This window comes from Pinus tabuliformis, chromosome 6 (genome assembly GCF_031772625.1).
Source record: "Pinus tabuliformis cultivar Carrire ecotype Pingquan chromosome 6, CPIR1, whole genome shotgun sequence".
Lineage (NCBI taxonomy): Eukaryota > Viridiplantae > Streptophyta > Pinopsida > Pinales > Pinaceae > Pinus > Pinus tabuliformis.
In genome coordinates this window covers 1,066,254,152-1,066,278,061 of record NC_142292.1, presented here as the reverse complement: position 1 = coordinate 1,066,278,061, position 23,910 = coordinate 1,066,254,152, and the positions used below count along the sequence as shown (strand labels likewise).

The following is a 23,910-nucleotide window of genomic DNA, read 5'->3' as shown; positions in this document are numbered from 1 at the left end:
TATAGAAATAAAATCTAAACTACTGCACTCAAAACAAAAAATTGCAGACTAATGAAAACAAAATCAAATTACTTCACTTATAACCTGATAGCTCGCCAATTAACTTCTTGGGTTAAGCCATGGCACCGGAGATAACTTCAAATAACATGAAGAACTTGATATCTAAATTACCTACTTGCAGATTAATGAAAGAAAAATCAAATTACTTCACTTATAATTCGATAGCTCGCCAATTAACTTCTTGGGTTAAGCCATGGCACTGGAGATAACATCAAATAACATGAAGAACTTGATATCTAAATTACCTACTTGCAGATTAATGAAAGCAAAATCAAATTACTTCACTTATAATTCGATAGCTCGCCAATTAACTTCTTGGGTTAAGCCATGACACCAGAGATAACGTCAAATAACATGAAGAACTTGATATCTAAACTGGCTAATAGCAGCAAACAAATCTCACTGAAATCAAAACATAACAATTGAAATTTAAAAGCTAAAGTTCAGCAGAGAAGCAAATCTTACATCACCACTTGATGCAAAAACTACATTAAAAAGCTCGAACAAAAACTAATAAGCAAATACAAGAACATGTAAAGAAAAACTAATCTACAATCAACCGGTTGAACACACTTGCATGAATTAAAATTGCATGAATGGAAACTCTAAACTATCAAACTTGAAAGCAATAAAATGACATACATAAATGAAATCAAAACAAAATTACAAAATAAAATCTACTCTACCTTACATTCTAATATGTTCCATGACATCTACTTCACATCTCCTTCCATGTTGAGAACATCAAAGCTTTATTCAAATTCTTCAAAATTACAAAGTACAACAAAGCTCTCCAAAGCTTTCCAAAGCCATCAAGGAAGAACTACAAACTCCAAGCTAAATAACTAAAAGCCAAGCTAAGCTAACAAATGAAGGAGAGATATATCGTATTTAAACAAACAGATGAGAAGCCATCTCATTAATGAAAGTCCATGAATCTCTCCCTCTACCTCTAGAGTCCTAATCAAAATAAGAACTGATAAGACACATGTTTTCTTAGAGTTTCAATACAATTAGGAGATGTGACACATATCCTCATGATCTCGTGATTATCTCCACTCAAATTCGAATTTGGCCTTAGGGTGCCACATAAAGGTCTTCTAGAAACCTCGTTTTGACCTACACATGTCAACAATTTCAACCCACTTGTTAGGTATAAGCATATGCACATTATTTTATAATTTTTAACCACAAATTCACTTAAAAAGGCTAAGAATTAATAAAGTTTGGAAAAACATAAATGTGGCCCAATGATAATGAAAGTGGGATGAATGTAGTGACATAGTAGTGAAATGGAGGTGATATAATGGACATAGTGAAAGTGTAATGGAAATGAATGACATTTTCAAGACCCAACATACCCCCCAACTGAAGTTATTGCATGTCCTCATGCAATATATATTACATTAACTCTTTCGATCCTTGAGTTTTGGCTTAACTTTGCCTGATATCATTTGATAACTTCATATTTTTGCAAAGTGTTTTACTTGAATTGCAACATGGTTGGTTCTTGTGTTACAACTATTTTTTTGTTTTTGCATTCTATTTTGATTTTTGAACTTTGCATAATGATATTTTGATTATTGTTGTAAAGTATATCTTTATTGGATTGCATGATGGTTGGTTCTTGTGTGACAACCATGATTTTGTTTGTATCCAATTTATTCTTTAAGCACTTTTTGAAAAGCCATTCTATGCTCATAATAACAATGTAATAGTTAATATATGTTGGAAGTATGTGGGCTCCTGAATATGATATGGACATGGCAAAATATGAAAATGAATGTATTTACCCCCCAACTGATGGTATTGGCAATTTTATGAAATGAGGAAGAGAAATGTTTCTCCAAAAATTATCATTCTAGCTTTTTATGGAATTCTATGGTCGAAAGTTAGAAAATGACGTACCTTAACTTACCCTTTGGAATGGATGAGTTGTATGTGTGGTGGCTGCAAAATTATGATCATATTCTTCTTCAAGTGGCTGAACAAGAAGAGTCATGGATAACGAGTTAAGATGACTTTTTATTTCTTTTACTAAAACTTTCTGAATCTGCACCAAAATGCTGAAAATAATAGTCTTCATGTCTTCAAAACTCATTGGCACAATTCCTACTATGTGAAAAGATGTTCTGATGTCGAACATAGCAGGAAATTTTTAACTTAGTGACCATTAATGGATGCCACTAGTCAACACGAGAACTCTCACCATTGATGACAATGAGAGTCAAGATGCCCAAACACATCTTGCTAAGTACGATGGAATTTGCTGATGTCGAGTTACCTAGAAGATCTGATGAACAAGGGACATTAATGTATTTCCATTGTTTGTCAGCATGAGGACTTGCTATTAAGGCATGCAAGCCTCAAGTTGTTTTTACAAAGAACTTAGACTCAAAGGACTATGGACTCAATAATTCGCATTGAAGCAGGGCTTATTTGCGAAATGAAAATGACAGGAAATGAAAGATAAAAATGGAAGATGGCAATGGAGAGAAAAAATGGCAATGGGCAATAAGCATGTGAATGAGCCTCTTTCTTTTATTTGTGGGTTATGAATGGAGAAAAAGTAATAGAAATTGGATCTGAATGTAAATGAAAAATATGGAGGGAAATGAGGTGAATGGTTTATTATGAAGTATGGATGTGATGGAGACAATGGTATCTGAAAAATTTTCAAGTATTTGGATCTGATTTTGCATTAACATATTTCCTCTTTGTTGCTGATCATCCTCTTATAAAACAAATTGGTCTCTTCGAGAGACACCATTCACTTGTAGTCATTTGTCCTTCCTCTTGGAACCTGCAAAAAAAACTAATACTTCTTCTGCAATGGAATATAAGATTATAAAAGGAGAGAGATGACCAATCTCTCTAGTTATGATATTTACACACAAAACTAAGAATTTGTATTAATGAAACAAGTTCTCAAAGGAAAAATCAAAAGAATTTATACCTACTTTGGAATTAATGCCTCAAGTTGAATGTTGCTTCTTTTTAGCAATTTATTTAATTATTTACCATTTCAAACTCTAATGATGGATTTCTCATTGTGTAGATCTTGTTGATATCTTTTCAATGATACTTGAATCATCAAAATCTGATTTCGTATGAGAAAGTTAGGCTGATTTGAACAATGAGGTTTTTCAGCTGCGGAATGGCTTTAGCTGTGGAATGACTTTAGCTGCGGAACGCGTGCAATTTCTGTAGCTAAAAATCTTGAATAAAAAGTTAGCCATTCATTTTCATCATCAATCCAAAATTAGTCAATACCTTCATAAAAGTGAGTAAATAACTTATTCATTTCATTGATTCGATTTTTTTTTTTTTTTTTCTGACATGCGGCGACTTAGTGTGGCAACTTAGTGATAAAACACACCTTGACTTCCCTTTGACCGCGGTCTTTTCATTGATTTGGATCAAATGGATAGGACACCATCCATTTACTGACATTTTCCCAGCTACCCATGTGGTTCGTTTCATCTCTTGACACCTATAACCTATAGAAGTATGAAAATGGCTGCGGAATTGTCAGTTAGCTGCGGAACAGAGCTGCATTCCGCAGCTAAAAGACAACCAACCATCAGTTTTCTAATTTAAGTTATTGGAAAAGAGATTTTATGCAGCCAAGTACCAGGGAGAGAGAACCTAATATCACAGCTGGTGCACAAGACCAATTATTCATGATCTGATATATATTTTTTAATTTTCTTCACTGTCTGCCTGAAAAATAAAAACTTTGTAAATGGTATATGAAGCAAAAAAGTTTTAGTCATGAAAATATATAAGAGAAATGGAAATGTATGATCTTTTCAACAAGTTTGATGAATCCTACAGCAACCATCTGATGCATATCCCTAACTGCAAAATGACCCAATGGAAGATACTCAGCAAAGGATTCGATAACCAGCAAACTTGACAGCAATGTGGCAAGTGTGGCAATGTTTTTGAACTACCTTTCTCCATGCTTTTGGCAGTTCTGTTACTACTGCAATAGAAGTCTCAATTACTGAAAACTTGACATCCCCAATTTCCACTTCTACTCCATTGAATGCTCTTGCAAATGTTTTTGTAACCTTTTTGTTATGGCCTTTGAACTTTTTGATGAACTTCAGCCAACCAGCCTTTTCAATGTTCCTTTTAGCTGTGGGTATCCTTCCATGAATTTGACTCTTTCGGGCTCTATCCTCACAATGAGACCCATTCTGCCTTTTTTCACTGTGTAAATACCTCTGTAAATGACGGTTATATGAAAGCAAAATGGTTATATAGACGATGGAAGAAGACTGGGGAGAGAGAATCGATGGGTATGGAACTGAGAAACCGATGAGTATGAGGTTGCATTAAGAAGGGTTTACAAAGTAAGAAGACTCATATGAATGGAAACGGATGAAGGCTGTAAAGCTTGGTGTACAGATAGTTTACGCAGAGACAGAGTATTACTCGTAAACAGAACTTGCAAGACTGAGTAAAACTGGAGAAGTTTGAGTTTATAAGAAAAGGCTACGGGAGTAGAAGTCGAGAGTTTCGGTGAGGAAAAGCCATGTTTATCAGTTCATTAATAACCTCTAAGAGTCCTTCCTTCTGAATCATGTCATTTAAGTAACCGTTCAAACAATGTCATATTCAACCATCTTGCTGTTAAACGGGAAGTGGCAGAGCAAGTGTTAATGAGTTATAGATGGGTGGCAAGAGGCGAGAGATGTATTATTAGCAAACGGTTAATTATCAACACGCTGTTGATTTCAAGTCGGGAGCAGCCGAATTAAATCAGAGTGCCAGTCAATTAATTCAAATTCGGTTTTTTTCTCTCGCAGTTTGAAAAAATGGGCTCCAGAGAACCGAGGAGATCTCCCAAACTGCTTCAAATTCCTTAAAACGATTTCTGGGTTATTTAATTGACCCTATTTCTGAAAAAACTCATGTTTTATTTTTCCCAAATTCATCTCCATTTGGCTAGACCGTGCAATTAAAGTTTGACGTTTTTTCTTGTTTTGAGTTTTTCCTAAATTGCTATGGTTGAATTTCATTTACAGGTTCGCTGTTTACGCTTATTGATTCTTGATGGCCGTGGTTTTGAAATTGTTTATAGTAAATGAAATCTACTTCACAAGCAGTGTAGTACTCATGTGCACGATCAGTTGACAAACCAAGGCACCAGCTTCCTTTATCTGATCAAAACTGCTTTCCCACTCAATATTCTTCAGGTTAGTATCAGACTCATGGTCTCTTATAGCCAATTTTGCACCAGTTGAATGACAAATTTACTTAGATTTTACACCACCTTTCCAAATCAAAACACCAGCAAGTGCAACATCGATATTTATTATTTTTCTTGCAGTTGCTGAAGCACCAAATGTAGCTACAGCTGCCATACTAGGAGGAGTAACCTCACGATAGCCAGGACGACCTCCAGGCTTTCCATCTAAGCCACCAACTGGGAACCTACTGCCAAAAGGTCTTGTTGCCAGATCATCTTTGAGATTGTGTGTTACTACATTTACCTTCCCAAGCTCCTTTTCACCATGGGCAAAATGGCACTTGTACCCAAATCGACATCTAATATCAGTACCAAAATTACTACAAAGAATGCAGATTTTCTATTGAGGCCATAGTGGAAGCTAGGATTGAAGATAACCATAGGTTGTTTTTCTTCTTTGAAATTGTGAAATTTTATAAAAATGATTAATGATTTTCAATTTCAGGCAGCAAAGACTTCAAGTAAAATATGTTAAAAACAGGATTTTGACTGAGGTCTTAAGCTGATTTTTTCATTGATCTAAGCTGGGTGACTAGGATAGGATCCATGTTGGGATGATTCCAGAGATGCCTATGTGGTCAGTTTCTTCATTGGATGCCTGTAACATGCTAAACCTTGGAATTAGCTGCGAAATTCTCAGTTAGCTGTGGAATCAGACTGCATTTTGCAGCTAATTTGCAAAATCTTATTAAAATAGGACACAGTGTTTTGAGGACCACTATAAACCATAACCAGTCAATCTTGGATAGCTGAACCTATCAAAGCAGTTGGGTTTCATTTTTTTTGTTTGTTTTTTTTTATTATTGAATCAAATGAAATGATGAAGTTTATTTTGTCCTTTTTTTTTAACATAACAATTCCTTTTTTGATCCTCCGGATCACACAAAGTTTAGGAGGAGAGCATTCTCAAGAAATTATTAATTTTTTTTAGATGTAAGAAATAAGGTCTCCTAATTACACTTCCCCGACAACGGTGCCAAAATGTCTAGTCAATTTAACATCTTAAATTGCTCTACATAAATTATCAATCCGGGTATCGTAAACTGATGAAGTGTGGTGCACCATATGTGCTTAGTTAACCTTTTTTCTTACTTCGTTGTTTTAAAATTTATGTTGTTTTGGGGTTTTGTTCCTGTTGGTCTCCTAAAGTATTCTAATGCAATGGAAATCCCAGTTTAAAGTTTTAAGAATGCTTTTAAAGATCAAGTGTGGATGTATAGTTGAAGACAAGGTTTATGCTTCTTATGATAATTTCCAAACTTAGCACTTCAAAGATCTCAAAACATGCTATCTATAAAATCAGAACTTGAACAAAAGCGTAAACATGCAACTACTTAAATCAAGCAAAAGATGAAGTACTGAACATGAGGTTACTGTCTCTGCTGTCCATCTAATTATAGAAATAAAATCTAAACTACTGCACTCAAAACAAAAAATTGCAGACTAATGAAAGCAAAATCAAATTACTTCACTTATAATCCGATAGCTCGCCAATTAACTTCTCGGGTTAAGCCATCGCACCGGAGATAACGCCAAATAACATGAAGAATTTGATATCTAAATTACCTATTTACAGATTAATGAAAGCAAAATCAAATTACTTCACTTATAATTCGATAGCTCGCCAATTAACTTCTCGGGTTAAGCCACGACACCGGAGATAACGTCAAATAACATGAAGAACTTGATATCTAAATTACCTACCTGCAGATTAATGAAAGCAAAATCAAATTACTTCACTTATAATCCGATAGCTCGCCAATTAACTTCTCGGGTTAAGCCATGGCACCGGAGATAATGTCAAATAACATGAAGAACTTGATATCTAAACTAGCTAAGAGCAGCAAACAAATCTCACTGAAATCAAAACATAATGACTGAAATTTAAAAGCTAAAGTTCAACAGAGAAGCAAATCTCATATCACCACTTGATGCAAAAAATATTTTAAAAAGCTCGAACAAAAAACTAATAAGAAAATACAAGAACATGTAAAGAAAAACTAATCTACAATCAACCGGTTGAACACACTTGCATGAATTAAAATTGCATGAATGGAACCTCTAAACTATCAAACTTGAAATCAATAAAATGACATACATAAATGAAATCAAAACAAAATTACAAAATAAAATCTACTCTACTTTACATTCTAATATGCTCCATGACGTCTACTTCACATCTCCTTCCATGTTGAGAACATCAAAGCTTTATTCAAATTCTTCAAAATTACAAAGTACAACAAAGCTCTCCAAAGCTTTCCAAAGCCATCAAGGAAGAACTACAAACTCCAAGCTAAAGAACTAAAAAGCCAAGCTAAGCTAACAAATGAAGGAGAGAGATCTCCTATTTATACAAAAAGATGAGAAGCCATCTCATTAATGAGAGTCCATGAATCTCTCCCTCTACCTCTAGAGTCCTAATCAAAATAGGAACTGATAAGACACATGTCTTCTTAGAGTTTCAATACAATTAGGAGATGTGACACATATCCTCATGATCTCATGATTATCTCCACTCAAATTCGAATTTGGCCTTAGGGTGCCACATAAAGGTCTTCTAGAAGCCTCCTTTTGACCTACACATGTCAACAATCTCAACCCACTTGTTAGGTATAAGCATATGCATATTATTTTCTATTTTTTAACCACAAATTTACTTAAAAAGGCTAAGAGTTAATAAAGTTTGGAAAAACATAAATGTGGCCCAATGATAATGAAATTGGGATGAATGTAGTGACATAGTAGTGAAATGGAGGTGATATAATGGACATAATAGTGAAAGTGTAATGGAAATGAATGACATTTTCAAGACCCAACAGTGCTCAAGTTGTTCCAAAGAAGAGAGAACCAGAAGGATGCCAAAAGACTAAGCCCCGGAGAAAGCTTGGTGAGGTATCATGTAGCAGAGGAAGACTGTTACTGCAGAGGCTAGTTGCAGCTCATAAAAGATTATGAAGGTAGTTCCACTGAGAAGTGGGTAGAATTGCTAAGGACAAGGAGAAGCATATGACCAGGAGGTCATAAATTTTTGTGCCTCGAGATTCTGATGCAGGAGCATCTGACCCCTTAATCAAAATTGCAAATTTTGAGTGGAGAAGGAGGATGATGTGGACCATCGAAGCTGAACAGGGGACAAATCTGTTTAAAATAGAGTAAATGATGGAATGGATAAAGTCTCTCGAATACTTCATTAAATGTAATCTGCCACATATGTATTCATGTAGAGAGAATTAGGGACAGTTGAGTGATTCATGGAGAGGATGTGATTGGCTCCTTCATAGTGATTTGATCCAATGTTCCTTATATATATATGATGAACCTGCATTTTCAATAGAGACAGAGAGACAAAGAGCGTAGAATAGAAATTGTGTAACGGAGATAGATACAATGTAGTCGAGAGGGAGTTTGTTCTAAGGCTGGAATGCCTTAGCTTGTAATTGCTTGTGTATAATATAAAAGTGTGCTAGTGTTGAAATCATGCGTCTGTGTGTATATTTCATAGATAGTCAGAATGTTAAGTGATGTAGGTTTGATTGACCATAGATCACTATAGGATCGATGGTAATATAAAGATATCGATTAACTGTTTATATGAATGTCGTGTGTGAAATGGAATGTGGCAGATCCGTGTTAAAACATAGAAATCTATCAAATCGAAAGAGATAAAGTCCAAGAGGAGGCTGGAGAAATGATGCACAAGATCTGTTGGATCGGGAAGATCAACGGCATAGGCGACAAGAATGAGAACCGTCGGATCATTAGATCGATGGTTATTGCGTGGGTAAACTGTGGGGGCGTTAATGCGCAAGAAAAGCAGTTTCGCAAGAGGAAATGGTTTTCGGGCGGACATAAAAGTGGTAAGTGGTATTAGAGGTGAGCACCCAATTCCATTAGCCACTCGACATGTAGCAGCGAGAGGAGAGAGGAAACCGCTTATCAGGTGGTTAATCCTCGCATAAGTTGTCCGACCGAAATCGATGTGGGCCGTCAGATCTGATGGAGGAAAATCGATGGTGGAGGATTGTCGTGCAAGTTGTGCATCTGAAATTAATGACAACCGTCAGATTAAGTTTAGATCAACGATCACGGTTTGATTGCAGAGGTGAAGGGCTAGTGGACAACGTGATGGAATGCTGATAAAGCGATGCGCCGATCGTTGTTGTATCGGAGAAGAAATGGACGGGGGAGATCAACTGATCAGAGATCAGAGAATGAAGAGCGCAACGGGAAGGAAATGGTTTGGGGTGCGAACCTGCCGATAATTATAGTTGTGGGTGTAATGTTTTTGAAGCCCGGTTTAAAGCGCTCGGTCGGGTTTTTCCCGTGTAATCCTGTATTCTGATATGTTATATGGTCCCGGGTTTTGAAGCCTAAGCGTGAATGAACGCTTCCGATAGGGCTTGTGGGCCCATAACCCATAGGCCTCATGATCAAATTTTATAAAGAAAGGGGTTTTAGCCTTACCCACAAAATCTCCTTTCATCAACTCCTCATCTTTGCAACACAACATATCATATATATAGCCTTATTTCTCTTCTTTGTAGATTCAGTCTTGAGGATGAGTTTTGTTCTAGACTCAAAACGTAGACATAAAAATGCAGACTATGGAATATCCGAACTCACTATCTCAAAAACCACACCACAGAAATCTCCAATCCATATTGGGGATTAATAAGGTTTTTGAAATGTCATCAGGGGAGAATCCACATGAACCTTCCTTAGTATCAGGAGTGAATCCACAAGAACCTTCCTTAGTATCAGGAGAGAATCCACAAGAACCTTCCTTGATATCAGAGGAGAATCCACAAGAACCTCCTCCTCTTAGAGAAGGGGAGAATCCACAAGAACCTATTTCTTCAGATCAAGCCATTCTTGTTCACATAGATCAGAAATATCTACTCTCTGATTGGTATTCTGATATTGTGTAGTTTCTTAGAGATTTTCAATGTCCAACTGATCTTAATTTGAAACAGTGCAAAGCTCTGAAGCTTAAAGCAGTGAAATATTGCATTATCAATGCTAATCTATACTGGAAAGACCCTCTTAATATCCTTCTTCTGTGCTTAACTGAAAATGAAACAGAGGGAATTATAGATCAGTTCCATGCAGGGTTTTGTGGTGGACACTATGCCTGGAGAGAAACAACCTACAAAATTTTAAAAGCAGGTTTCTATTGGCCCACACTTTTCAAAGAAGTTGGAGCAAGAGTAAGAAGTTGCAAACCATGCCAATTATTTGCAGGAAAACAAAAACTGTCAGCACTTCCTTTGGTCCCAGTATCTGTCCATGCTCCTTTTCTACAATGGGGGTTGGACTTTATAGGGGAAATTCATCCACATTCCAGTAATCAACACAGATGGATTTTAACTGCTACAAACTATTTCACCAAGTGGGTAGAAGCCATACCTGTTAAAAATGCAACTGATATTGTTGTGATAAAATTTCTTGAAGAAAACATCCTATCAAGATTTGGATGTCCTCAACAGATTGTTACAGATAATGCAGCAGCTTTCAACAGTGTTAAAATGATTGAATTCTGTCAAAAGTATTCAATCCTTTTACACCATTCTACACCATACTATCTACAGGGCAATGGGTTGGCAGAGTCCTCCAATAGGACCTTAGTCAAGTTTATTAAGAAGACTCTTGAAGACCATAAAAAGAGTTGGGACAACCATCTAATCCATGCAATTTGGGCTAACAGAGTTTCTCCTAAAAGATCAACAGACAAGTCTCCTTTCCAATTGGTTTATGGCAAGGAAGCAATTTTTCCTACTCATTTAGCTTTACTTGTTATGAGATTCCTCCAGGAATCCTATGAAGAAAAATATGATTTCTCAAGAAGGATTAATCAAATTATTGAGTTGAATGAAGATAGGGATGAAATTTAGTACAAGCTACAAAAATACTAGAATAAGATGAAAGAACCGTTTGACAGAAAGGCTAGAGAAATAAATTTCAAGAAGGGTGACTTAGTGCTCAGATGAGATACAAGGAGAGAAGATAAAGGCAAGCATGTAGAATTTGGCAACCTTTGGTTTGGTCCATTCACCATTGGAAAAGTCAAAGGGAACAATACATTCATCCTACAAAACCTGAAAGGAGAGTATTCCTCATTGCCAGTCAATGGGAGATACTTGAAACATTACATTCAGTATTGATTTTCCATTCATTTATCATCTGTAAATATTTGAAGAGTTTATTTAATTTATAAAAAAAATGCAAGTGAGTATCTATTTCAACAAAGACTCCATAGCCCAAGGAGAAGGCACTTGGATTTGCTTGTTCTCTGCATCCCAAAGGGGGAAGGAGTCCCCATCTGGAGCCGATGTTATAACATTATTTGGTTTTGATAAGTTAGCATATTAGTCAAAATAATTCAAAATGTTAAGTTAGGATATGGATGCAAAAGAAATAAAATTTAAATTTTAGGAAAATTTTATGTTTTATAGGCATCCATATCAATAAAATGTTAGGTGGTAACTACCATAAATAAAGAAGGAAAAAGGAAAATAAAATGCTAGGGAAGCAAAAAGAAAAGAAAGGCTTCATTTCATGTTTTTATAAATGCATAGGCTGCTAGTCTAAATGCACCACAAATAAACATGAAATCATATTTTCATGAGCACATATTAACGCAAAGGAGTAAAGGTTTACTCTAAGGTTTATATATCAAATAATTTTGGTATTTATCCTATTCCCAAGTTTAAATTCCCAATTCATTATTCCCTCCGCTCATATTTTACTTCTACTTACTTATCCCTAAGTTTTAAATCCCATATTTCCCCTCATATATTGCACATATTCCCAACGCATTAAGTATTTAACTCCCACTGGGTGTCCCATCATGACATAAGTTAACCTTCCACCATATTATGCTTCATCTGCACCCATCTTTCCACATTCGACAACCTGCATGCGATTTCGCCCCCCCTCAGCATCCAAACTTTATCGTCGGGGGAGGGTCCGAAATGGGTGATATACCGAACTGTGTCAGCTTCATAGTATTTCGGATCCCCCTCGAGTGAAACCACTGACCACTCCCCCTCCCTCTAAAAGATGATTCCATTGCTCCTGATACCGCTTTCCTATCCGTTGCATTCCCGCCATTCCCTTTCCGCCACCTCATCTTTCTGTTAAACTTCATCAAATCACATTCATTCCCTCCGGAATTAACCCGTTAAGCATTCAATTGGCTTAGCTGTTAATTCAATGGACCCATGCCACCTTCAACAGAAAACCAAATTTGTTATATAAACCTCCTTCCCATTTGAGAATAGGTTACTGAACTCTTGCATTATCATTGTTAATTGATTTGTTACAGGTTGTTGGACTCAATCCCATCATCTTCAACCGCCAGTGACACTCTCTGTTCGATCATTTTCAACTTGTTACCTTTGCTTTTTCTCCAAAGCCTGATCCCTCTCTGTACATTCAAACCTCCATTCATTTTCACTCATGTTCTTAGCCATAGCCAATATTCCTCCAAAGGATAAAGGACCAGAGGAACATGCCAATCCTATGATCTTTCCTCCCAGAGATCTTCACCACATCCCTTTGGTTGACAAAGACTACAAAATCCATGAGACACTCTGTGAACTTGACCTCTTTGAGATGTATTGCTGGCTCAAGGACAAATACATTGACAAGTCTGATGACATCCAGTTGTGGGAGTCAAATTTACCTCACTACATCTTTCCTCATACCCACAACACCCCAGATTTTATTAGAAAATGTCATGCATCCTATTTTCCAAGCCAAAGGGCCATAGTCACCCCCACTGGAGAAATTTTGTTTACCATAACTCCTCAGGCCATTGATCAGATGATGCAAGCCCCCTCAGTAGAGAATGCTACCCCATTTTCCTATGAAGCACTGGTTGAACTATACCAGAAACTAAACTTTACCAAGAGAGTTGTTTTTGATACAATATGCTTCATTACCAAAGAGAAATCCTCCTTATTCCTCCTCCATTTTCCCTGAGAGAGACAAGAAAATTATTACAGTTGTTTCCTACCTCCTTGGATACTACTCTGATCAATGGGTAGATGAGGCCATTATAGGATTTTTGTCCATCTTCTCTGCTGATTCTAAGCCCTCCATTGTATTTAACTTCAACCAATTTCTTTCAGAATCCATTCATCAGCAACTTATCAAATTTCCAACTAAAGAGGTATTCAAGTATGCCTCTGTGTTAGTCTACATGTTCCTATACTTTTAGGGGGACAACATCAATCTATCTTTGCAAAATTTGGATGAGAAGTGAAACCAACAGTCAGTCATCTTTTGGACTAATCTGGTCATGAAGGAGTAGAAAGAGTACACTTATAAATAGTTTACAAAGATGTTTGTTCACCCAACAATAGGTCTCCTAAGCAGCAGAATAGAACCGAGGATCAGTGAGGAAATCAGAAGGGTGTTGCAACTATCAAATCAAGTTCAGACAAGAGACTGGTACCTTTATGAGAATTATACAGAAATCAAAATATTTGGATGTGAACTCCCACCTTACAAGCTGCCAAAATTCCTCCCAATGAGGATTTTTGCTTTGGAGTACATAAGGCAGATGATCAACATGGATGAAATCCACTTTGTTGCTGCCAAGAAAAGGTCCCAGTTTAAAATCAAAACACAAGTTGGCCCTTTCATTTGCAACAACAGGGCAACAGGGGAAGAAGCAAATAAGCTCCTGAAGGAAATGTAGTTCAGCTTAAGCTTCACCTAGTCATATGATCCATTAGGGATCATTTCTAAATTAAGGGTAGAAACCAAGTCTACTCCTTACTTTCACACATCCAGGCTAGAGATAGAGAAATACAAGAATCAGTTAGAATGGGCTGAAAATACCCTTCAGGAGGCAGAAGAACAATAGGTATCATCATCCACAGTGCAGACTCCTACCATGCAGGAGAAGACAACCAAGAGAAGTAGAGAGGAAGAGTCCCCTTTAGGGACTGACATTTTCAGTGAGGGATTCAAGATAATGTACAGAAAGAAGGCCAAGCTTAGTTCCATACTGAGCCTTAGCAAAGATTCAAAGCAATAGACCATTATCACCACTAATGAGCCACCTGATTCCTCATTAGTGGGTGATCAGTGCAAAGAGTCTCCTACCACCTCCACAACTTCACAAGAGCAGCAACAAATAATGCAGACAGGTACATCTACTTTAGGCGAGTCAGAGAAGAGAATAATGGACATCTTCAAGGAGATAAAAGTCAGAAATGAAGCCTTGAAGATTAACACCTACAACTAGTTTTGGAAACAGACTTCTGGTGCCCAAAGCAGGCTGCTATCAGTGTTTGACTCAGAAAAGGGGAAAATGAAAATGGCATTCCTACAAGCACAAGTTCCTGAGCCCAAGACTGCATCAGACTACAAAAAGACAACTTTTGAGTTTGATGTAAAGGATATACATCCCATCGATCAGATGGAGATGCATAAGCAGATTGGGGAAATGATATTTTCAATTGTCACTAACACTGCCATGACTTTATCAAAATTGCAAGTTACCTTGGAAAATGTCCAATCACAGCGGAAGATGGAGAAGGTCTCTGCACTTGCCAAAGACACCAAGATTAAAACCTTGGAGGACTTGGTAATTAAGTTAAGTTATGATCCATCAAACATCAATGCTATGGAAGAACTTGTGAAGGAGAAGAATTTGGACATAACAGCATTAAGAAAGCAGTTAAAAATGCCAACTATTGAAGATCCTCTAGCCAAGTATATTGAAGAGACAAAGACTTAAAAGTAAGATATGATGAAGCTCATCATTGAGCAGATTGCACAACTCAAGCAAACCGAGACATATATGGAGAAGCTAATTAAGGAAAAGGAAAAGGCTGCTAAAAATACTGCCCCCTTGGAAGCACTCCCTATCACAGTCATTCCTATAGCCATAGCTACTACAACAAGTACAGGAGATGCTGTAGACTAGTTGGCCAATGCAATGCAAAAAATGTCTCTCCAGACTGAAGAAATCAAGAAGTTGCAGGATCAAGTGAAACTTCTAGAGGATCATTGCCAAAAATCTGAGATTTTTCATGCAACAGAGCTTCAGAGAGCTCAGAATTAGATAGAAGTATGGAAGAAGTCAACAACTGAGTCTTCCATTGGCCACACTTTGGGTCATGTCAAGGAAATCATATGGAACAACATCATTGAGGAGATAGATGAAATCTGGCCATGTATCTAGATTATTTTTTAGCAGAAGGAGTTGATGGAAAAGGCAAAGCAGACCATTGCCAATATAAATGCTCAATTGGGAGAGATGCCTGCTACAACCAACAACATTATAAAATTCCTCAACTCCAAAAATAGATATGAGCTGGATGATCTAGGAGTGGATGACAGAACATAAACCATTCTGGAGGTGAAGAAAGTTCTGACCAAGAAGAAATTAGTTGTACAGTTGACAGAGAAGTGTCACACTCTAGAGGTAGCAGTCAACAGGTTTTTCACATGAATTGAGGCATTGAACAAGAAGGGTCTGCCTTCATTGTTTGTAATTAATGATAAATTAATGACTAGGCAAGACTATATGAAGAAGCTTCAGGACATTTCCAAGGACACAACTAAGTCCTCCAACATTAAAGCTTCTATGACAGGCAGAGCGTTTTACGAAACCATCAACAACATTAGTTTTATTCAACATGAGATAAAACATATTTTCACTGTAAAACCCACTTTTGCTCAGTATAATGAGGTAGATGAAATCTACCGCAAAGTAACCAAGATAGCCATTTCAGATAAAGAAAGGTGGGAGAAGTTTTGTGAGTTTCAGGATTAAAAGACACGTCAACTTCACGAACGAAGCAACCGAATAGTGGCCACTCAGCAACAACTTTCCTTCAAAACTGGGTCGTATGTTTACATTCATTCCTTTTGATCAAATTACTTCTGTTTCTGTTAGTTTTGATTAATAATAGAATGCCGTGTCACTCAGGCATTTATTGTAAAATTTTGTAATTTTGTTTAAATACTTATGCCTGTCGAAGTATTGGGGGTTGCACCCTTTAACTAGTTATCACACATATTTGTACTAAGCTGGAGCATTTTTGATTAAATAAAGATTCTGGATTTACTTCATATGGATTGTCTCTCAGTGAGTTTTTTTCATTATGTATTCTTCATATAATTTAATCCTTTTACAGTGATTTGATTGAAAATTTAATTGAATCTCAGTTTCATTTTGAATCCGTTGTGAAGTTGCATTTAAATAAGAGATTAATTTGTAGAACTATATGTTATTGTAAATTCCTCTTATAACTTAAATTGCACTAGATTTATGTAATAGTTTAATTATATTCTGTTGATCTAGGAAACACTATTTTCTTGATTTCTGCTTATAAATGGTTAAATACTCAGTTTGAATATTAAATCACTTATACTTCTCTATATTTTACTTTTCCATCCCACTTAAATCAAAATAACCATATGTATTTAAAGAACAACCTTTTGTTTTATTAAGGATCTTTCTAAGTTTAAAGCACCTATTTTTTAAACAGTTCACTAGTCATCCAAACCATTAAAATCAACAAAAATTTTTAGATGCTTTGGCATAGCCAATTTACCTTAGGTTATCTCAAAGGACAACACATATGTTGTATTGTATTTCATCTATCTTGAGTACTTTAAATGATATATGTATCTGTTTGTTTATGCATGCATGTGTAGCTATTTCTGTATATGTATATATGAATCTTTTTGAAATGTGTTGTTGGTTTAACCATCACTTTGGATTGCTAGCTTACTTGCCTTCCATGTTGTGATGCATCTTTGCTCGTGTGTTCCCTTCTTAACTCCTGCTATCACAAGTTTCTAAGGGGCACACTCACCTCACCCTCCGTGTGTTAGAATCGCTCATGCATATGTCACACCCTTGCTACCAACAGGGACATATTACACCAAACACCTGGGACTCATACACCAAATGGTCTGAGGTCTAATTGGGACTTCTTACCGGGGATATCCCCTGACATGTTGGCGGGTCCAGCATTGTCAACAGAGCATCAGTTGTATGATAAACTTAGCAAGTGTAGTTTCTTTCAAACCGAGGTATATTATTTGATGCATGTTGTCTCCAAGGATGACATAGTAGTAGATCCAGAAAAGACAAAGGTGATCATGGAGTGGGCAACACCTAAGAATGTGGATGAGGTGAGATCATTTATGGGATTGGCAGGTTACTATAAGAGGTTCATCAGGAACTTTTCACACGCATTGTATATCCTATCACATCATTGCAGAGGAAAGGTAAGAAGTTCTAATGGACAGAGGAGTGTGAGGCTAGTTTTGAGCAGCTTAAGTAGTTGTTAACACATGCACTAGTGCTAAAGATTGCAGATCTGGACAAGGAGTTTGTAGTGTGTACAAATGCTTGCAGTAATCATACATGCATTGAAGATGTGGAGGCACTATCTTCTTGGCGAGAGGTTTACATTGATGAGTGATCATGGTGGGTTGAGGTATTTGTTTGACCCGCTGAATCTAAATGCCAGGCAAGCTAGATGGTTGGCTACCCTTAGTGAGTTCGGCTTCAAGATCAGATACATCTAAGGGGAGGAGAACTAGGTTATGGATGCTCTTAGCAAGAAGGTACATGTAAATAATATAGCGGCTATGAGCTCTTATGGGACAAAGTTACAGGATAGGATCTTGCAGGCAGGACAACGGGATGACAAATAAATGGAGATTATGCACAAGTTACAACAGAGTATAGGTACAAGTACAAGAGTAGGTACAATTATAGTTGCAGGTATAGGTGCCTGTACATGTTTAGGTATAGGTACAAGTGATTAGGATGTAGATTATCATCTCATGGCAAATGGTTTGGTGAGATTTAGAGACATGATCTATGTGCTGAATTACAGTGAGCTCAAGAAGCTTATCTTGAGGGAGTTTCACACCAAGCCATACTCGGGTCACCCAGGATATCAGAAGACATTGATGGTGGTGAAGAAGTTCTACTATTGGATGAATTTGAAGAAGGAAGTGGCAGAGTTCATGGCTAGATGCTTAGATTGTCAGTAGGTCAAGGCAAAATGTAAGCATCCAGGTGGTTTAATACAGACTATAGCAATTCTGGAATAGAAATGGGAGGTCATTTCCATGGATTTCATTATAGGTATTCCAAGGACAGTGAGGTAGCATGATTATATTATGGTTGTGGTTGACATGTTGAGCAAGGTAGCTCGCTTAATTCCGGTAAAAACTACATATTCAGCCAGTGAGGTAGCATAGGTGTTTATCAGAGAGATAGTGAGACTGCATGGTGTTCCAAAGAAGATTGTGTTGGACATGGATGCAAATTTCACTTCTAAGTTTTGGAAGGAGTTATTTGTAGGTTTGGGTATAGAGTTGACCTTCAATACAACTTGTCATCCACAGACAGCTGGAGAAACAAAGAGGGTCAATAGGATCTTGGAGGATATGTTGATGATGTATGTGATGCACCAGTAAAGGAAATGGGAGGAGTATCTTCCATTGGTTGAGTTCACATACAACAATGGTTATCAGGAGTAATTGAGGATGAGCCCTTTCAAGGCATGGCATGGATGAAGGTGTAACACTCCCATCAACTAGAGTGATCTAGTGAATAGGGTACTTATTGGATCAGATATGTTGGCAGACATGGAGTAGGAAATGCAGGTTATAAAGAAGAATAAAAAGGTAACACAAGATAGAAAGAAGAGTTAAGCGGATCAACACAAGATTTTTAAGGTGTTTTAGGTTGGGGAGCATGTGTATTTGTGCATCAAGCCCAAGAAATATATTTGAGGATTGGATCATGTGCCAAGTTGGCACCAAAGTATTGCAAGCCTTTTGAGATCCTTGAGAGGATTGGACCAGTTGCAAATCGACTTGCACTGCCTTCAACAATGAAAGTCCATGATGTTTTCCATATTTCATTGCTTAAGAAGTATATAAAGTATGTTGATCATGTTATTGATTGGTTTGTATTGCAGGCGAAGCAAGAAGGAGAGTTCCATCCGGAGCCTCAGTGCATATTGCAGCAGAAGCATCTCATGCTCAGGAACTGAGCCATAGAGCAAGTTAAAGTGCAATGGAGGCACTTTGGGCCTAAAGAAGCTACATGGGAGATGGCGGATCAGATGCAGACCTTGTATCCTTCATTGTTTTCCGGTTGAGGCAAAGAAGTTTTGGTTCTATGTTGGTATATGTTTGGCATATGTTTTTCTGTTGTTTTTGTATATGTATATGGATATAAATACAGCCATGAGCTAAGTTCTAAAGCTCCAATAAGTAGTATGGGTGTCATATTATTATGGTTGTTATCTTGTCATGATGTTTTGCTTTTGGGGAAGTATTTGATTGTAAATACTACAATGAGCTAAGTTATAAAGCTCCATGGGTAGTATGCTTGCTTTTCTATGGTTTTGCTGAGGCCTTGTTGTCGTTTAGCACCAAGGATGGTGTTCCCCAAGGGTGAGGGTTCTGTAACAACCCTGGTGAAAAGTTCATGTAATAAAAGTCAATAAAGGAAAAATAAGACCACGGTTAAGGGACACTTATTCAAAGCTGAATGTTGGGCAAAGATATCCTAGTGGGCATCACTGGATGTGTGTTTTGGCTAAGGAAAATTGGAAAAGGCTAAGGCAAAGGCATTAAAAGGCAAAAAGGCATTTTTGGCACATTTATTTATGAAAATAAAGGAAATTAGGAGAAAAGTAAGGTGAAAGGTCATAGGTTGCACGTGAGGAGGAAATTGAAGGAAAATAATGGAAAATGAAGAAATTAGAGGTCTCATTAATAAAAAGGCCTATGAGGATCAATTGGTAACCTTTTTTCAGTTCAAGTTGGGAGCTTTCTCATTATTATTTGTCTCTCTCACTCTTGGTCACTTAGAGTTTTCTTGGAGCACTCTAGCTTTGGAGGAAGGAAGGAAAAGCAAGTAAAGGGAAAGGAATGAAAGTGAGGATCAAGGAAGAAGAGAAGGACGAGGGAGCTTCAGAAGGAATACTTGCATGTAACCTTTTGCATGTGTGATTCCCTAGTTGGTTTGGACATGCATGTTTTTTCATGTTGGTGTATGGTTCTCTTGTTGTCGGTGGCATGGTTTTGTCGGGTTATGACAGTGGTTTTCGGCCTAGCCTTGCTTTTTTCCAGATGCCATGGTATGTTGGGATGTTTATCTTGATTTGAGCTTTGGTTTACTGGATGGATTTCAGAATCCATGGCGGAGCTGCTCTCAAGTTTCATTCCCAAAGGCCTAGGAATACCTTGACTGGTTTTGGTGGGATACACGGTAAAGCTTGAGGGATAAGTCTTGATTTAGGGCATAGTGATCCAGGTTTGGATTGCAGTAAATCTTGAGAGACTGGTCTCAATTTAGGACCTAGTGATCCAGGACTGCAATGTGGTAAAGCTTGAGAGATAAGGAGACTAAAAATTCCTCAAGGATAGTGATGGATTCTGGATGGCATTCCAAGTTTGGCTCGGTTGTGATCGGAGCACTGGGTTTGGTCTAATCACAGTTTGGTGAGGTTGGAGGTGGTTTAACCTCTAGATTCCCTTGGTTGTTCTATGAGATCACACATTCATGCTTGGAATATGTCACGGGGGTGGATGGCTGAAAGAGAGATTTGGTTCAACCATGTCTATGTTCGGGTGGTACGTGGAAGTCCCGAACCACATTAGATTTGCTTATGATTAATAAAAGATAAGCTCTCTTACTTTTTCACTTATTTATATGTGGATTTAATGGCTATCATATCTCTGATATTTATGTGGTTTTATGCTGGTTATAAGCATGGTTATATCACTGGTTCATGTCATGGTTATTTCATGTATTTACTTGTAATTGTTAAATGGATGGATGCAAGACCTAATTGATGTTATAACAATTCAATGGAGAAGGTGGTGATCCTTCTGGTTATGTTTAATAAGTTCTTTCAGTCATTCATGCTCTGTCTTGTATCCTAGACCTGTAGGTTGCATTGATGCCAAGTTTTTGATAGAATGTCAGTCCTGGTTAGGGATACTCAGGACTAGTCTTGAGGTTGAATTTTGATTTGTTTATATTTTCATCATGGCTTTGATGGATTTTGGAGGTTGTAACAAGTTTTTGGCAGAGGCTGGGATTCTGGGCTAGGAAAGTGGCTCAAATCTTAGGGACGCTAGCACAGGTCTGCTGACAAGAGTCCAAGGACGCGGACACATAGGCCCGTGAGAGATAGTTTGGCTTCTGGACGTTGTCATGCCTATAGCATGAGAGTAACCAGGGTTAAAAGGCGTAAAACATCAGTGGGACTCAAGGACAGGATGTCTGAGTGGTTGACTGTCTCCTGAGGGTGTTGTTGCTGATGTGGATGGGTTGTCTGATATGTTCCGCTGATTCCACTTCCTTAATGTCACCAAGGAGTTCGAATCCCTTATAATGACCTCTCTCATAGCATGTTTACCTCGGCTGGTTGGTTGCTTGGGTAGACCTAGGAGGAGGGGGTGTTACACCTGGTGACCTACCCACCTATTATTCAATGCTGCATAGATACGAGGAATGCTCTGCCCAAAATTTCCAACAGTTTGTGCCTCCTGTGCACTGTAAATCTGAGGCCTACCACCTTAATAATGTAGACAATCATTCTTAAGATGTTATTTACCACATATCCAACACTCCAACTGTCTGGTACCATCACCTCTATTTTTCTGTTTAGACCCATGTCCCTGTCTAGCTACGTTGAAATTTTTGTATGGTGCAACATTATATTTCTCTTCTGAATTCTGAGGCCTTGTTCTTTTCGATTGCCATCTATCTTTACCTTATATTTCCCTTTCCACCCTTGCTGAGATTCATTCTTACACTTTGAATGTTCATAGCAATGATTTAGTTTCCCAATAACTTCCTCAAGTGACCAAGGCTCATCATACTCAATCTGATCCTTAAATGCTAATGGAAATCCATTGACAAATCTCTGAACTTTAGCCTTTTCATCTTTAATATATGGTACATACCTCAATATCTCTAGGAACTTAGTCGTATACTACTCATCTGTCATCGATCCCATTTCTAGCTCATAGAATTCCTTGTCTTTGTTGTCGTAGTACCTCTTTGATAAGTATTTCTTCCTGAAAAGTCTCTTGAATTCATGCCAACTCAACTCTTTTTTCCTGATGTCTCTAACCTGCTTCACATCTTCCCACCAGATGTATTCTTTACCTTTCAAGCTGAAGATAACTACTCTGGCCTTCATATTATCTGTGTAATTATGCAACTCAAAGAACTTCTTCATCTAAAGTAACCAAGCCTCTGCATCCTATGGCTTCTTCAAATATCCATCAAAGGTAGGTGGATTAGCTTTCTTAAACTCACCTGAAAAACATCCTCTGTCACTCCTCCTGTAAGGATGATAATGATGACAATCACAGTGCCTATCAGAACCAGAACTAGAATAGTACCTGTGTCCATCACCTCTCCGATACAAAGTTTCCAAGAACCTGCCATCTCTAACTATGTCATCTCTATCCGACCTGTGCCCACCACAAGATCTAATACCATATGCCCCATTAGCCATATTCTCCTTTCCATTGCTGTTCCAAAGTGGTCCCTGTGTTTGCAAGTCTGACAAACTCTGAAAGATTACTACATTGACTTCTACTTGTTTCTCCTGTGCCTGCATGATTCTGTCATTATCTGCCTTACAAGTCCTTAATTCTTCCTTGAAGCTTCTCAATGTGTCTCCTAAGTTAGAATAATGCCAACACCATATTTCTCATCTGATCCATAGGGAGCGTCTTGTGAACTATAGTCTATCTAGCTAGTCATCTTGATCTCTTTCCTACCAAACATACCATGTCAGCTAAACCAGAATTTAAACATAGTCAACGTACCTCATTGTAGCTCGGGGAGGATATCTCGTCTTCAAGATCCACCAGATTATAAAATACATGCATAAACATAATCATAACAGAATATAGATATTGTCCTAACCATACTCTAGTCATCAATGTATGACCATATACACCACACTAATGACCTCATGCATGGCAACTACACCCATATCCATGTATGCATAATCAACATATGGACGACATGCTTGCATACACGATGCATACAAACACTGACATGCATAATGAGTGCATAACCGACCTATACTCATGATAAACACATCCAACAACACACCATCCAATTTCACATGACGACATCACTACAACCATGACCAACACCATGCCTACACAACAAGTACATAGACCACCAACATAGAGAAAACATATGCAATCGACATGAATGCATTACCAACACACACCACTCCTCCAATCCAAGGGGTGAACCATGCTCTGATACTACTTCGTAACACCCTCCTCCCACATTTACCCAAGTTAACCGGTCCGCTGCGGTAAATATGTGACGAGAGGCTGCTACAATCTGATTCAACCTCCTAGGTCACCTTAAGGAAGTGGAAGTGACACAACACAACCAATCTAACCTTATGCACATACCATAAAACCTATAGGAGCCAACCAACCCTTCCAGGTGATCAATCCTTGCAACAACTTGACACTTAACTGCCTTAGAGCCTCAGCCGCTCCCATGACATGGGCATGCATGCAACTGGGGCCCTCTAGTC

The 23,910-nt window shown here is 37.7% G+C and overlaps 1 pseudogene; it reads right to left on the bottom strand.

Annotated features, from left to right (window-relative positions):
- Positions 1 to 5,111: 5,111 nt before the first annotated feature.
- LOC149262622 (zinc finger CCCH domain-containing protein 14-like) overlaps positions 5,112 to 23,910 on the bottom strand; it is a 97,347-nt pseudogene continuing 78,548 nt past the window's right edge.